Source organism: Hyperolius riggenbachi, chromosome 1, assembly GCF_040937935.1.
Source record: "Hyperolius riggenbachi isolate aHypRig1 chromosome 1, aHypRig1.pri, whole genome shotgun sequence".
In the NCBI taxonomy this organism is placed as follows: Eukaryota; Metazoa; Chordata; class Amphibia; order Anura; family Hyperoliidae; genus Hyperolius; species Hyperolius riggenbachi.
The window spans coordinates 687,842,283-687,856,022 of NC_090646.1; the positions used below are offsets into that span (position 1 = coordinate 687,842,283).

Sequence of the window (13,740 nt, forward strand, 5' to 3'; positions counted from 1 at the left end):
ACTACAGCCCTGTCACTGCTCACTACAGCCCTTACTACAGCCCTGTCACTGCTCACTACAGCCCTGTCACTGCTCACTACAGCTCTCACTACAGCCCTGTCACTGCTCACTACAGCTCTCACTACAGCCCTGTCACTGCTCACTGCAGCCCTGTCACCTCTCAGTACAGCCCTAACTACAGCCCTGTCACTGCTCACTACAGCCCTTACTACAGCCCTGTCACTGCTCACTACAGCTCTCACTACAGCCCTGTCACTGCTCACTACAGCCCTGTCACTGCTCACTACAGCTCTCACTACAGCCCTGTCACTGCTCACTACAGCTCACACTACAGCCCTGTCACTGCTCACTACAGCTCACACTACAGCCCTGTCACTGCTCAGTACAGCCCTCACTACAGCCCTGTCACTGCTTACTACAGCCCTGTCACCTCTCAGTACAGCCCTAACTACAGCCCTGTCACTGCTCACTACAGCCCTTACTACAGCCCTGTCACTGCTCACTACAGCCCTGTCACTGCTCACTACAGCCCTGTCACTGCTAGAGTTGGGCCGAACGGTTCGCCGGCGAACGTGGTTCGCGCGAACGTAGGTGGTTCGCGTGCGGGTACCGCACGCGAACCTTTTGCGGAAGAAGTTCGGTTCGCCCCATAATGCACTGAGGGTCAACTTTGACCCTCTACATCACAGTCAGCAGGCCCAGTGTAGCCAATTAGGCTACACTAGCCCTTGGAGCCCCACCCCCCCTTATATAAGGCAGGCAGCGGCGGCCATTACGGCCACTCGTGTGCCTGCATTAGTGAGAGTAGGGCGAGCTGCTGCAGTCTCTCATATAGGGAAAGATTAGTTAGGCTTAACTTCTTCCTGGCTGCATACCTGTTCTGTTCAGTGAGCCCTCAGCCCACTGCATACCTGTACTGTGATCCTGCCACTGCATACCTGTTCAGTGATCCTGCCACTGCATACCTGTTCAGTGATCCTGCCACTGCATACCTGTTCTGTTCAGTGAGCCCTCAGCCCACTGCATACCTGTACTGTGATCCTGCCACTCCATACCTGTTCAGTGATCCTGCCACTGCATAGTGCATACCTGTTCTGTTCAGTGAGCCCTCAGCCCACTGCATACCTGTACTGTGATCCTGCCACTCCATACCTGTTCAGTGATCCTGCCACTGCATACCTGTTCAGTGATCCTGCCACTGCATACCTGTTCTGTGAACCCGCCACTGTATACCTGTTCTGTTCAGTGGACCCACCACTGTATACCTGTTCTGTTCAGTGGACCCGCCACTGTATACCTGTTCAGTGAACCCGCCACTGCATACCTGTTGTGTTCAGTGAACCTGCCACTGCATACCTGTTCTGTGAACCCGCCACTGTATACCTGTTCTGTTCAGTGGACCCGCCACTGTATACCTGTTCAGTGAACCCGCCACTGTATACCTGTTCTGTTCAGTGGACCCGCCACTGTATACCTGTTTAGTGAACACGCCACTGCATACCTATTGTGTTCAGTGATCCTGCCACTGCATACCTGTTCTGTGAACCCGCCACTGTATACCTGTTCTGTTCAGTGGACCCGCCACTGTATACCTGTTCTGTGAACCCGCCACTGTATACCTGTTCTGTTCAGTGGACCCGCCACTGTATACCTGTTCTGTTCAGTGGACCCGCCACTGTATACCTGTTCTGTTCAGTGGACCCGCCACTGTATACCTGTTTAGTGAACACGCCACTGCATACCTATTGTGTTCAGTGATCCTGCCACTGCATACCTGTTCTGTGAACCCGCCACTGTATACCTGTTCTGTTCAGTGGACCCGCCACTGTATACCTGTTCTGTTCAGTGGACCCGCCACTGTATACCTGTTCTGTTCAGTGGACCCGCCACTGTATACCTGTTCTGTTCAGTGGACCCGCCACTGTATACCTGTTTAGTGAACACGCCACTGCATACCTATTGTGTTCAGTGATCCTGCCACTGCATACCTGTTCTGTGAACCCGCCACTGTATACCTGTTCTGTTCAGTGGACCCGCCACTGTATACCTGTTCTGTTCAGTGGACCCGCCACTGTATACCTGTTCAGTGGACCCGCCACTGTATACCTGTTCTGTTCAGTGGACCCGCCACTGTATACCTGTTTAGTGAACACGCCACTGCATACCTATTGTGTTCAGTGATCCTGCCACTGCATACCTGTTCTGTGAACCCGCCACTGTATACCTGTTCTGTTCAGTGGACCCGCCACTGTATACCTGTTCTGTTCAGTGGACCCGCCACTGTATACCTGTTCTGTTCAGTGGACCCGCCACTGTATACCTGTTCTGTTCAGTGGACCCGCCACTGTATACCTGTTCTGTGAACCCGCCACTGTATACCTGTTCTGTTCAGTGGACCCGCCACTGTATACCTGTTTAGTGAACACGCCACTGCATACCTATTGTGTTCAGTGATCCTGCCACTGCATACCTGTTCTGTGAACCCGCCACTGTATACCTGTTCTGTTCAGTGGACCCGCCACTGTATACCTGTTCTGTTCAGTGGACCCGCCACTGTATACCTGTTCAGTGGACCCGCCACTGTATACCTGTTCTGTTCAGTGGACCCGCCACTGTATACCTGTTCTGTTCAGTGGACCCGCCACTGTATACCTGTTCTGTGAACCCGCCACTGTATACCTGTTCTGTTCAGTGGACCCGCCACTGTATACCTGTTTAGTGAACACGCCACTGCATACCTATTGTGTTCAGTGATCCTGCCACTGCATACCTGTTCTGTGAACCCGCCACTGTATACCTGTTCTGTTCAGTGGACCCGCCACTGTATACCTGTTCTGTTCAGTGGACCCGCCACTGTATACCTGTTCAGTGGACCCGCCACTGTATACCTGTTCTGTGAACCCGCCACTGTATACCTGTTCTGTTCAGTGGACCCGCCACTGTATACCTGTTTAGTGAACACGCCACTGCATACCTATTGTGTTCAGTGATCCTGCCACTGCATACCTGTTCTGTGAACCCGCCACTGTATACCTGTTCTGTTCAGTGGACCCGCCACTGTATACCTGTTCTGTTCAGTGGACCCGCCACTGTATACCTGTTCAGTGGACCCGCCACTGTATACCTGTTCTGTTCAGTGGACCCGCCACTGTATACCTGTTTAGTGAACACGCCACTGCATACCTATTGTGTTCAGTGATCCTGCCACTGCATACCTGTTCTGTGAACCCGCCACTGTATACCTGTTCTGTTCAGTGGACCCGCCACTGTATACCTGTTCAGTGGACCCGCCACTGTATACCTGTTCTGTTCAGTGGACCCGCCACTGTATACCTGTTCTGTTCAGTGGACCCGCCACTGTATACCTGTTCTGTTCAGTGGACCCGCCACTGTATACCTGTTTAGTGAACACGCCACTGCATACCTAGTGTGTTCAGTGATCCTGCCACTGCATACCTGTTCTGTGAACCCGCCACTGTATACCTATTCTGTTCAGTGGACCCGCCACTGTATACCTGTTCAGTGAACCCGCCACTGCATACCTGTTGTGTTCAGTGAACCTGCCACTGTATACCTGTACTGTTCAGTGAACCCACCGCATCAGTGCGCATACCTGTGCAGTTAAGTGAACCCACCTACCTACGTGAGTGCACGCAGTGTGATATACCACTCCGTGCATACCCAATATGGACAAAACAGGTAGAGGAAGAGGAAGAGGTAGTGGCAGAGGCAGAGGAAGGCCACCCGGCAGGTCTGCGCGAGGTCGTGTAAATGTAATTTCGTGTGGACCTGGCCCACAGTACAGTGCTCGGAAGAAGGCACGTCCCATCACCTCCCAAGATTGTCAGGACGTGGTTGAGTATTTAGCGACACAGAACACCTCATCTTGCTCAGCCACCAGCGCTACTACTAGCACCACTTCCGCTGCATTTGACACTTCGCAAGAATTATTTAGTGTTGAAATCACTGATGCACAGCCATTGTTGTTACAGCCAGATGAATTTTCACCAGCTAATATGTCTGAGTTACGCGGCAACACTATGGATGTAACGTGTCAGGAGGATGAAGGACCTACTGATGGTGCAAGTTTGGATTTGTCTGAGGCAAGCGAAGCTGGGCAGGATGACTACGATGATGACGGTAATAGGGATCCTCTGTATGTTCCCAATAGAGGAGATGAAGAGGGGGACAGTTCAGAGGGGGAGTCAGAGAGTAGTAGGAGGAGAGAAGTTGCTGAAAGAAGCTGGGGCAGCTCTTCGTCAGAAACAGCTGGTGGCAGAGTCCGGCACCATGTATCGCCACCTATGTACAGCCAGCCAACTTGCCCTTCAGCATCAGCTGCTGAGGTCCCCATAGTGCCCACATCCCAGGGTGGCTCAGCGGTGTGGAAATTTTTTAATGTGTGTGCCTCAGATCGGACCAAAGCCATCTGTTCGCTCTGCCAACAAAAATTGAGCCGTGGAAAGGCCAACACTCACGTAGGGACAAGTGCCTTACGAAGGCACCTGGAGAAAAGGCACAAACAGCAATGGGATGGCCACCTGAGCAAAAGCAGCAGCAGCACACAAAAGAAAAGTCACCCTCCTTCTCCTCTTCCTCCTTCAGGTGCATCATCTGCTTCTGCCGCTTTCTCCCTTCCACCTTCACAGGCACCCTCCTCCACTCCGCCTCTGCCCTTGAGCGGTTCCTGCTCCTCTGCCCACAGCAGCAGTCAGGTGTCCGTGAAGGAAATGTTTGAGCGGAAGAAGCCACTTTTGGCCAGTCACCCCCTTGCCCGGCGTCTGACAGCTGGCGTGGCGGAACTGTTAGCTCGCCAGCTGTTACCATACCGGCTGGTGGACTCTGAGGCCTTCCGTAAATTTGTGGCCATCGGAACACCGCAGTGGAAGATGCCAGGCCGCACTTATTTTTCGAGAAAGGCCATACCCCAACTGCACCGTGAAGTTGAGAGGCAAGTGGTGTCATCTCTTGCGAAGAGCGTTGGGTCAAGGGTACACCTGACCACGGATGGCTGGTCTGCCAAGCACGGGCAGGGCCGCTACATTACCTACACAGCCCATTGGGTGAACCTGGTGGTGAACGATGGCAAGCAGAAAGCGGCGGACCAAATTGTGACACCTCCACGGCTTGCAGGCAGGCCTCCTGCCACCTCCTCTCCTCCTGCTACATGCTGTTCGCTGTCCTCCTCCTCCTCCTTGGCTGAGTGGCAGTTCTCCTCTCCAGCTACACAGCCCCAGCTCCGCAGGGCCTATGCTGCATGCCAGGTACGACGGTGTCACGCCATCTTAGACATGGCTTGTCTCAAAGCGGAGAGTCACACTGGAGCAGCTCTCCTGGCTGCTCTTAAGAAACAGGTGGATGAGTGGCTGACCCCGCACCACCTGGAGATAGGCAACGTGGTGTGCGACAACGGCAGCAATCTGCTTGCCGCTTTGCATATGGGGAAGCTGACACACATACCCTGCATGGCACATGTCATGAATCTAGTGGTTCAAAGATTTGTGGCAAAGTACCCTGGCTTAGCGGATGTCCTGAAGCAGGCCAGGAAGTTCTGTGGGCATTTGAGGCGCTCTTACACAGCCATGGCACGATTTGCAGAAATTCAGCGTAAAAACAACATGCCGGTGAGACGCCTCATTTGCGATAGCCCCACTCGCTGGAACTCGACCCTGCTCATGTTCTCCCGCCTGCTAGAACAGAAGAAAGCCGTCACCCAGTACCTCTACAACTGGAGTAGAACGAAACAGTCTGGGAAGATGGGGATGTTCTGGCCCGACAACTGGACACTGATGAAAAATGCATGCAGGCTCATGCGGCCGTTTGAGGAGGTGACCAACCTGGTGAGCCGCAGTGAGGGCACCATCAGCGACTTAATTCCCTACGCGTACTTCTTGGAGCGTGCTGTGCGTAGAGTGGCGGATGAAGCTGCGAATGAGCATGACCAGGAACCGTTACAGCAGGAACAGGCATGGGACCAATTTTCATCAGACCCAGCTGTTTCCTCAACACCTGCGGCAGCACAGAGGGGGGAGGAGGAGGAAGAAGAGAGGTCGTGTGCAGAAGACGAGTCAGACTCAGAGGATGATGAGCAAGGTGTTTCTTTGGGGGAGGAGGAGGAGGAGGAGGAGGGGACAGCGGCAGGAGAACAACCGCAGCAGGCGTCGCAGGGGGCTTGTGCTGCTAAACCTTCCCGTGGTATTGTTCGCGGCTGGGGGGAGGAGGTTGACTTACCTGACGTCACTGAGGAAGAGCAAGAGGAGATGGAGGGTACTGGATCCGACTTTGTGCAGATGTCGTCTTTTATGCTGTCCTGCCTGTTGAGGGACCCCCGTATAAAAAACCTCAAGGGGAATGAGCTGTACTGGGTGGCCACACTACTAGACCCTCGGTACAGGCACAAAGTGGCGGACCTGTTACCAACTCACCGGAAGGTGGAAAGGATGCAGCACATGCAGAACCAGCTGTCAACTATGCTTTACAATGCCTTTAAGGGTGATGTGACAGCACAACGCCAGCAAGGTACCACTGCCACTAATCCTCCTCCCGTGTCCACGCAGTCAAAGACAGGACGCTCCAGCGATCTCATGGTGATGTCGGACATGCGGACGTTCTTTAGTCCAACGCCTCGCCGTAGCCCTTCCGGATCCACCCTCCACCAACGCCTGGAACGGCAGGTAGCCGACTACCTGGCCTTAAGTGTGGATGTAGACACTGCTGTGAACAGCGATGAGGAACCCTTGAACTACTGGGTGCGCAGGCTTGACCTGTGGCCAGAGCTGTCCCAATTTGCCATCCAACTTCTCTCCTGCCCTGCCGCAAGCGTCCTCTCAGAAAGGACCTTCAGCGCAGCTGGAGGCATTGTCACAGAGAAGAGAAGTCGCCTAAGTCACAAAAGTGTTAAGTACCTCACCTTTATCAAAATGAATGAGGCATGGATCCCGGAGGGCTGCTGCCCGCCCCAAGACTAAGTCAGTCCCCGCACACACAGCATCTCTGCCTGCACGCCGTGTGACTGGCTGCCTGGCCTGCCCCAAAAAGACTAAGTCACTCCCAGTCCCTCCACACAGCATGTCTGCCTGCAGGCCGCTTCACTACCTTCTCCGCCACCACCAACAGGGTCCGGGACTCCAGGCGGATTGCTGAATTTTTTAGGCCACTGCTAGCAGCGGCCGCTGTAATAATTTTTATGGTGCGTGTACATGACTGCCTAATTTTTCTGGCTGCACTGAGGGCAGCTGCAACAACAAAAGAAAAGGCATGTACATGCGCCCATTCCCCTTCGTGATCATTACCTTGCCGTGGTGAAGGGGCTTGCGTATCACAATGAAGCAATGACCGGCGCCTAGATGAGTGTCTCGGGGGGCACACAAAAGATAATAAGGTCGTTGCTTCATTGTGGTCAGACCAAATTTGATCAGCTGGACAGTCACTGTTCTGTCATTCAGCTACATCAGCCAGGCCGACCATATGGGCTGTAAAGCCACCAAAACCTGCACTCTCGCCATGGTGCGCACCAGTCCAGCACGGCCGTCACTAGTACAAACAGCTGTTTGCGGTGCGTTACACGGTGAGTTTGGTGTGTCAGTGTGAAGCAGTACCTTAATTACACTACCTGATTGATGTATACACATGCAAGATGTTTGAAAGCACTTTAGGCCTGTCATTTAGCATTCAATGTGATTTCTGCCCTTAAAACGCTGCTTTGCGTCAAATCCAGATTTTTCCCGGGGACTTTTGGCGTGTATCCCACTCCGCCATGCCCCCCTCCAGGTGTTAGACCCCTTGAAACATCTTTTCCATCACTTTTGTGGCCAGCATAATTATTTTTTTTTTTCAAAGTTCGCATCCCCATTGAAGTCTATTGCGGTTCGCGAACTTTAACGCGAACCGAACGTTCCGCGAAAGTTCGCGAACCCGGTTCGCGAACCTAAAATCGGAGGTTCGGCCCAACTCTAGTCACTGCTCACTACAGCTCTCACTACAGCCCTGTCACTGCTCACTACAGCCCTCACTACAGCTCTGTCACTGCTCACTACAGCCCTCACTACAGCCCTGTCACTGCTCACTACAGCCCTGTCACTGCACACTACAGCTCTCACTACAGCCCTGTCACTGCTCACTACAGCTCTCACTACAGCCCTGTCACTGCTCACTACAGCTCACACTACAGCCCTGTCACTGCTCACTACAGCTCTCACTACAGCCCTGTCACTGCTCACTACAGCCCTGTCACCTCTCAGTACAGCCCTAACTACAGCCCTGTCACTGCTCACTACAGCCCTTACTACAGCCCTGTCACTGCTCACTACAGCCCTGTCACTGCTCACTACAGCCCTGTCACTGCTCACTACAGCCCTGTCACTGCTCACTACAGCTCTCACTACAGCCCTGTCACTGCTCACTACAGCCCTCACTACAGCTCTGTCACTGCTCACTACAGTCCTCACTACAGCCCTGTCACTGCTCACTACAGCCCTGTCACTACACTACAGCTCTCACTACAGCCCTGTCACTGCTCACTACAGCTCTCACTACAGCCCTGTCACTGCTCACTACAGCTCTCACTACAGCCCTGTCACTGCTCACTACAGCCCTGTCACTGCTCACTACAGCCCTGTCACTGCTCACTACAGCTCTCACTACAGCCCTGTCACTGCTCACTACAGCCCTCACTACAGCTCTGTCACTGCTCACTACAGCCCTCACTACAGCCCTGTCACTGCTCACTACAGCCCTGTCACTGCACACTACAGCTCTCACTACAGCCCTGTCACTGCTCACTACAGCTCTCACTACAGCCCTGTCACTGCTCACTACAGCTCACACTACAGCCCTGTCACTGCTCATTACAGCCCTGTCACCTCTCAGTACAGCCCTGTCACCACTCACTACAGCTCTCACTACAGCCCTGTCACTGCTCACTACAGCCCTTACTACAGCCCTGTCACTGCTCACTACAGCCCTGTCACTGCTCACTACAGCTCTCACTACAGCCCTGTCACTGCTCACTACAGCCCTCACTACAGCTCTGTCACTGCTCACTACAGCCCTGTCACTGCTCACTACAGCTCTCACTACAGCCCTGTCACTGCTCACTACAGCTCTCACTACAGCCCTGTCACTGCTCACTACAGCCCTCACTACAGCTCTGTCACTGCTCACTACAGCCCTCACTACAGCCCTGTCACTGCTCACTACAGCCCTTACTACAGCCCTGTCACTGCTCACTACAGCCCTGTCACTGCTAACTACAGCCCTGTCACTGCTCACTACAGCTCTCACTACAGCCCTGTCACTGCTCACTACAGCCCTCACTACAGCTCTGTCACTGCTCACTACAGCCCTGTCACTGCTCACTACAGCCCTGTCACTGCACACTACAGCTCTCACTACAGCCCTGTCACTGCTCACTACAGCCCTGTCACTGCTCACTACAGCCCTGTCACCTCTCAGTACAGCCCTAACTACAGCCCTGTCACTGCTCACTACAGCCCTTACTACAGCCCTGTCACTGCTCACTACAGCTCTCACTACAGCCCTGTCACTGCTCACTACAGCTAACACTACAGCCCTGTCACTGCTCACTACAGCTCTCACTACAGCCCTGTCACTGCTCACTACAGCCCTGTCACCTCTCAGTACAGCCCTAACTACAGCCCTGTCACTGCTCACTACAGCCCTGACTACAGCCCTGTCACTGCTCACTACAGCCCTGTCACTGCTCACTACAGCCCTGTCACTGCTCACTACAGCTCTCACTACAGCCCTGTCACTGCTCACTACAGCCCTCACTACAGCTCTGTCACTGCTCACTACAGCCCTGTCACTGCTCACTACAGCCCTGTCACTGCACACTACAGCTCTCACTACAGCCCTGTCACTGCTCACTACAGCTCTCACTACAGCCCTGTCACTGCTCACTACAGCTCTCACTACAGCCCTGTCACTGCTCACTACAGCCCTCACTACAGCCCTGTCACCTCTCAGTACAGCCCTTACTACAGCCCTGTCACCTCTCAGTACAGCCCTTACTACAGCCCTGTCACTGCTCACTACAGCTCTCACTACAGCCCTGTCACTGCTCACTATAGCCCTGTCACCGTTCACTACAGCCCTTACTACAGCCCTGTCACCGTTCACTACAGCCCTTACTACAGCCCTGTCACTGCTCACTACAGCTCTCACTACAGCCCTGTCACTGCTCACTACAGCCCTGTCACTGCTCACTACAGCTCTCACTACAGCCCTGTCACTTCAGTACAGCTCTCACTACAGCTCTGTCACTGCTCACTACAGCTCTCACTACAGCCCTGCCACTGCTCACTACAGTCCTGTCACTGCTCACTACAGCCCTGTCACTGCTCACTACAGCCCTGTCACTGCTCACTACAGCCCTGCACTACAGCCCTGTCACTGCTCACTACAGCCTTGTCACTGCTCACTACAGCCCTGTCACTGCTCACTACAGCCCTGTCACTGCTCACTACAGCCCTGTCCCTGCTCACTACAGCTCTCACTACAGCCCTGTCACTGCTCACTACAGCCCTCACTACAGCCCTGTCACTGCTCACTACAGCCCTGTCACTGCTCACTACAGCCTTGTCACTGCTCACTACAGCCCTGTCACTGCTCACTACAGCCCTGTCACCTCAGTACAGCTCTCACTACAGCCCTGTCACCTCAGTACAGCTCTCACTACAGCCCTGTCACTGCTCACTATAGCCCTGTCACTGCTCACTACAGCTCTCACTACAGCCCTGTCACCTCAGTACAGCTCTTACTACAGCCCTGTCACTGCTCACTACAGCTCTCACTACAGCCCTCACTACAGCCCTGTCACTGCTCACTACAGCTCTCACTACAGCCCTATCATTGCTCACTACAGCTCTCACTACAGCCCTGTCAATGCTCACTACAGCTCTCACTACAGCCCTGTCACTGCTCACTACAGCTCTCAGTACAGCCCTGTCACTGCTCACTACAGCCCTGTCACTGCTCACTACAGCCCTCACTACAGCCCTGTCACTGCTCACTACAGCTCTCACTACAGCCCTGTCACTGCTCACACAGCCCTCACTACAGCCCTGTCACTGCTCACTACAGCCCTGTCACTGCTCACTACAGCTCTCACTACAGCCCTGTCACTGCTCACTTCAGCTCTCACTACAGCCCTGTCACTGCTCACTACAGCTCTCACTACAGCCCTGTCACTGCTCACTACAGCTCTCACTACAGCCCTGTCACTGCTCACTACAGCTCTCACTACAGCCCTGTCACTGCTCACTACAGCTCTCACTACAGCCCTGTCACTGCTCACTACAGCTCTCACTACAGCCCTGTCACTGCTCACTACAGCCCTGTCGCTGCTCACTACAGCTCTCACTACAGCCCGGTCACTGCTCAGTACAGCTCTCACTACAGCCCTGTCACCTCTCACTACAGCTCTCACTATAGCCCTGTCACTGCTCACTACAGCTCTCACTATAGCCCTGTCACTTCTCACTACAGACCTGTCACTTCTCACTACAGCCCTCACTACAGCCCTGTCACTGCTCACTACAGCCCTCACTACAGCCCTGTCACTGCTCACTACAGCCCTCTCTACAGCCCTGTCACCGCTCAGTACAGCTCTCACTACAGCCCTGTCACTGCTCACTACAGCTCTCACTACAGCCTTGTCACTGCTCACTACAGCTCTCACTACAGCCCTGTCACTGCTTACTACAGCTCTCACTACAGCCCTGTCACTGCTCAGTACAGCTCTCACTACAGGCCTGTCACTGCTCACTACAGCTCTCACTACAGCCCTGTCACTGCTCACTACAGCCCTGTCACTGCTCACTACAGCCCTCACTACAGCCCTGTCACTGCTCAATACAGCTTTCACTACAGCCCTGTCACTGCTCACTACAGCCCTCACTACTGCCCTGTCACTGCTCACTACAGCTCTCACTACAGCCCTGTCACTGCTCAATACAGCTTACTACAGCCCTCACTACAGCCCTGTCACTGCTCAATACAGCTCTTACTACAGCCCTGTCACTGCTCACTACAGCCCTCACTACCGCCCTCACTACAGCCCTGTCACCACTCACTACAGCTCTCACTACAGCCCTGTCACCGCTCACTACAGCTCTCACTACAGCCCTGTCACCGCTCACTACAGCCCTGTCACTGCTCACTACAGCCCTGTCACTGCTCACTACAGCCCTGTCACTGCTCACTACAACCCTGTCACTGCTCACTACAGCCCTGTCACCGCTCACTACAGCCCTGTCACCACTCACTACAGCTCTCACTACAGCCCTATCACTGCTCACTACAGCCCTGTCACTGCTCAGTACAACTCTTACTACAGCCCTGTCACTGCTCAGTACAGCTCTCACTACAGCCCTGTCACTGCTCAGTACAGCTCTCACTACAGCCCTGTCACTGCTCACTACAGCTCTCACTACAGCCCTATCACTGCTCAGTACAGCTCTCACTACAGCCCTCACTACAGCCCTCACTACAGCCCTGTCACTGCTCACTACAGCTCTCACTACAGCCCTGTCACCGCTCACTACAGCTCTCACTACAGCCCTGTCACTGCTCAATACAGCTCTTACTACAGCCCTGTCACTGCTCACTACAGCCCTGTCACTGCTCACTACAGCCCTGTCATCGGTCACTACACCTCTCACTACAGCCCTGTCACCGCTCAGTACAGCTCTCACTACAGCCCTGTCACCGCTCACTACAGCTCTCACTACAGCCATATCACTGCTCACTACAGCCCTCACTACAGCCCTGTCACTGCTCACTACAGCCCTGTCACTGCTCACTACAGCTCTCACTACAGCCCTGTCACTGCTCACTACAGCCCTGTCACTGCTCACTACAGCCATGTCACTGCTCACTACAGCTCTCACTACAGCCTTGTCACTGCTCACTACAGCTCTCACTACAGCCTTGTCACTGCTCACTACAGCCCTCACTACAGCCCTGTCACTGCTCACTACAGCCCTCACTACAGCCCTGTCACTGCTCACTACAGCTCTCACTACAGCCCTGTCACTGCTCACTACAGCCCTGTCACTGCTCACTACAGCCATGTCACTGCTCACTACAGCTCTCACTACAGCCTTGTCACTGCTCACTACAGCCCTCACTACAGCCCTGTCACTGCTCACTACAGCCCTCACTACAGCCCTGTCACTGCTCACTACAGCCCTGTCACTGCTCACTACAGCCCTCACTACAGCCATGTCACTGCTCACTACAGCTCTTACTACAGCCCTATCACTGCTCACTACAGCTCTCACTACAGCCCTGTCAATGCTCACTACAGCCCTGTCACTGCTCACTACAGCTCTCACTACAGCCCTATCACTGCTCACTACAGCCCTGTCACTGCTCACTACAGCCCAGTCACTGCTCACTACAGCCCTGTCACTGCTCACTACAGCTCTCACTACATTCTGTGTTTTATTGCCTTGACAAAGGGGACCCTGCGTGGCCCCGAAACGAATCATTGGTTGATGGAATGGCTTGTGTCACGATGTTCTGATTAAATTTTGAACTTGGTTCATTCATGGTTCATGGTTCACTGCTCACTACAGCCCTGTCACTGCTCACTACAGCCCTGTCACTGCTCACTACAGCCCTGTCACTGCTCACTACAGCCCTGTCACTGCTCACTACAGCCCTGTCACCGGTCACTACAGCCCTGTCACCGGTCACTACACCTCTCACTACAGC

General features: G+C 54.0%; 1 protein-coding gene across 1 annotated transcript in view; it reads right to left on the reverse strand.

Moving 5' to 3' along the window:
- Positions 1 to 13,740, reverse strand: part of NPR2 (natriuretic peptide receptor 2) — a 253,098-nt gene that overhangs the window by 134,371 nt on the left and 104,987 nt on the right. The gene's annotated exons all lie outside the window — the stretch shown is intronic.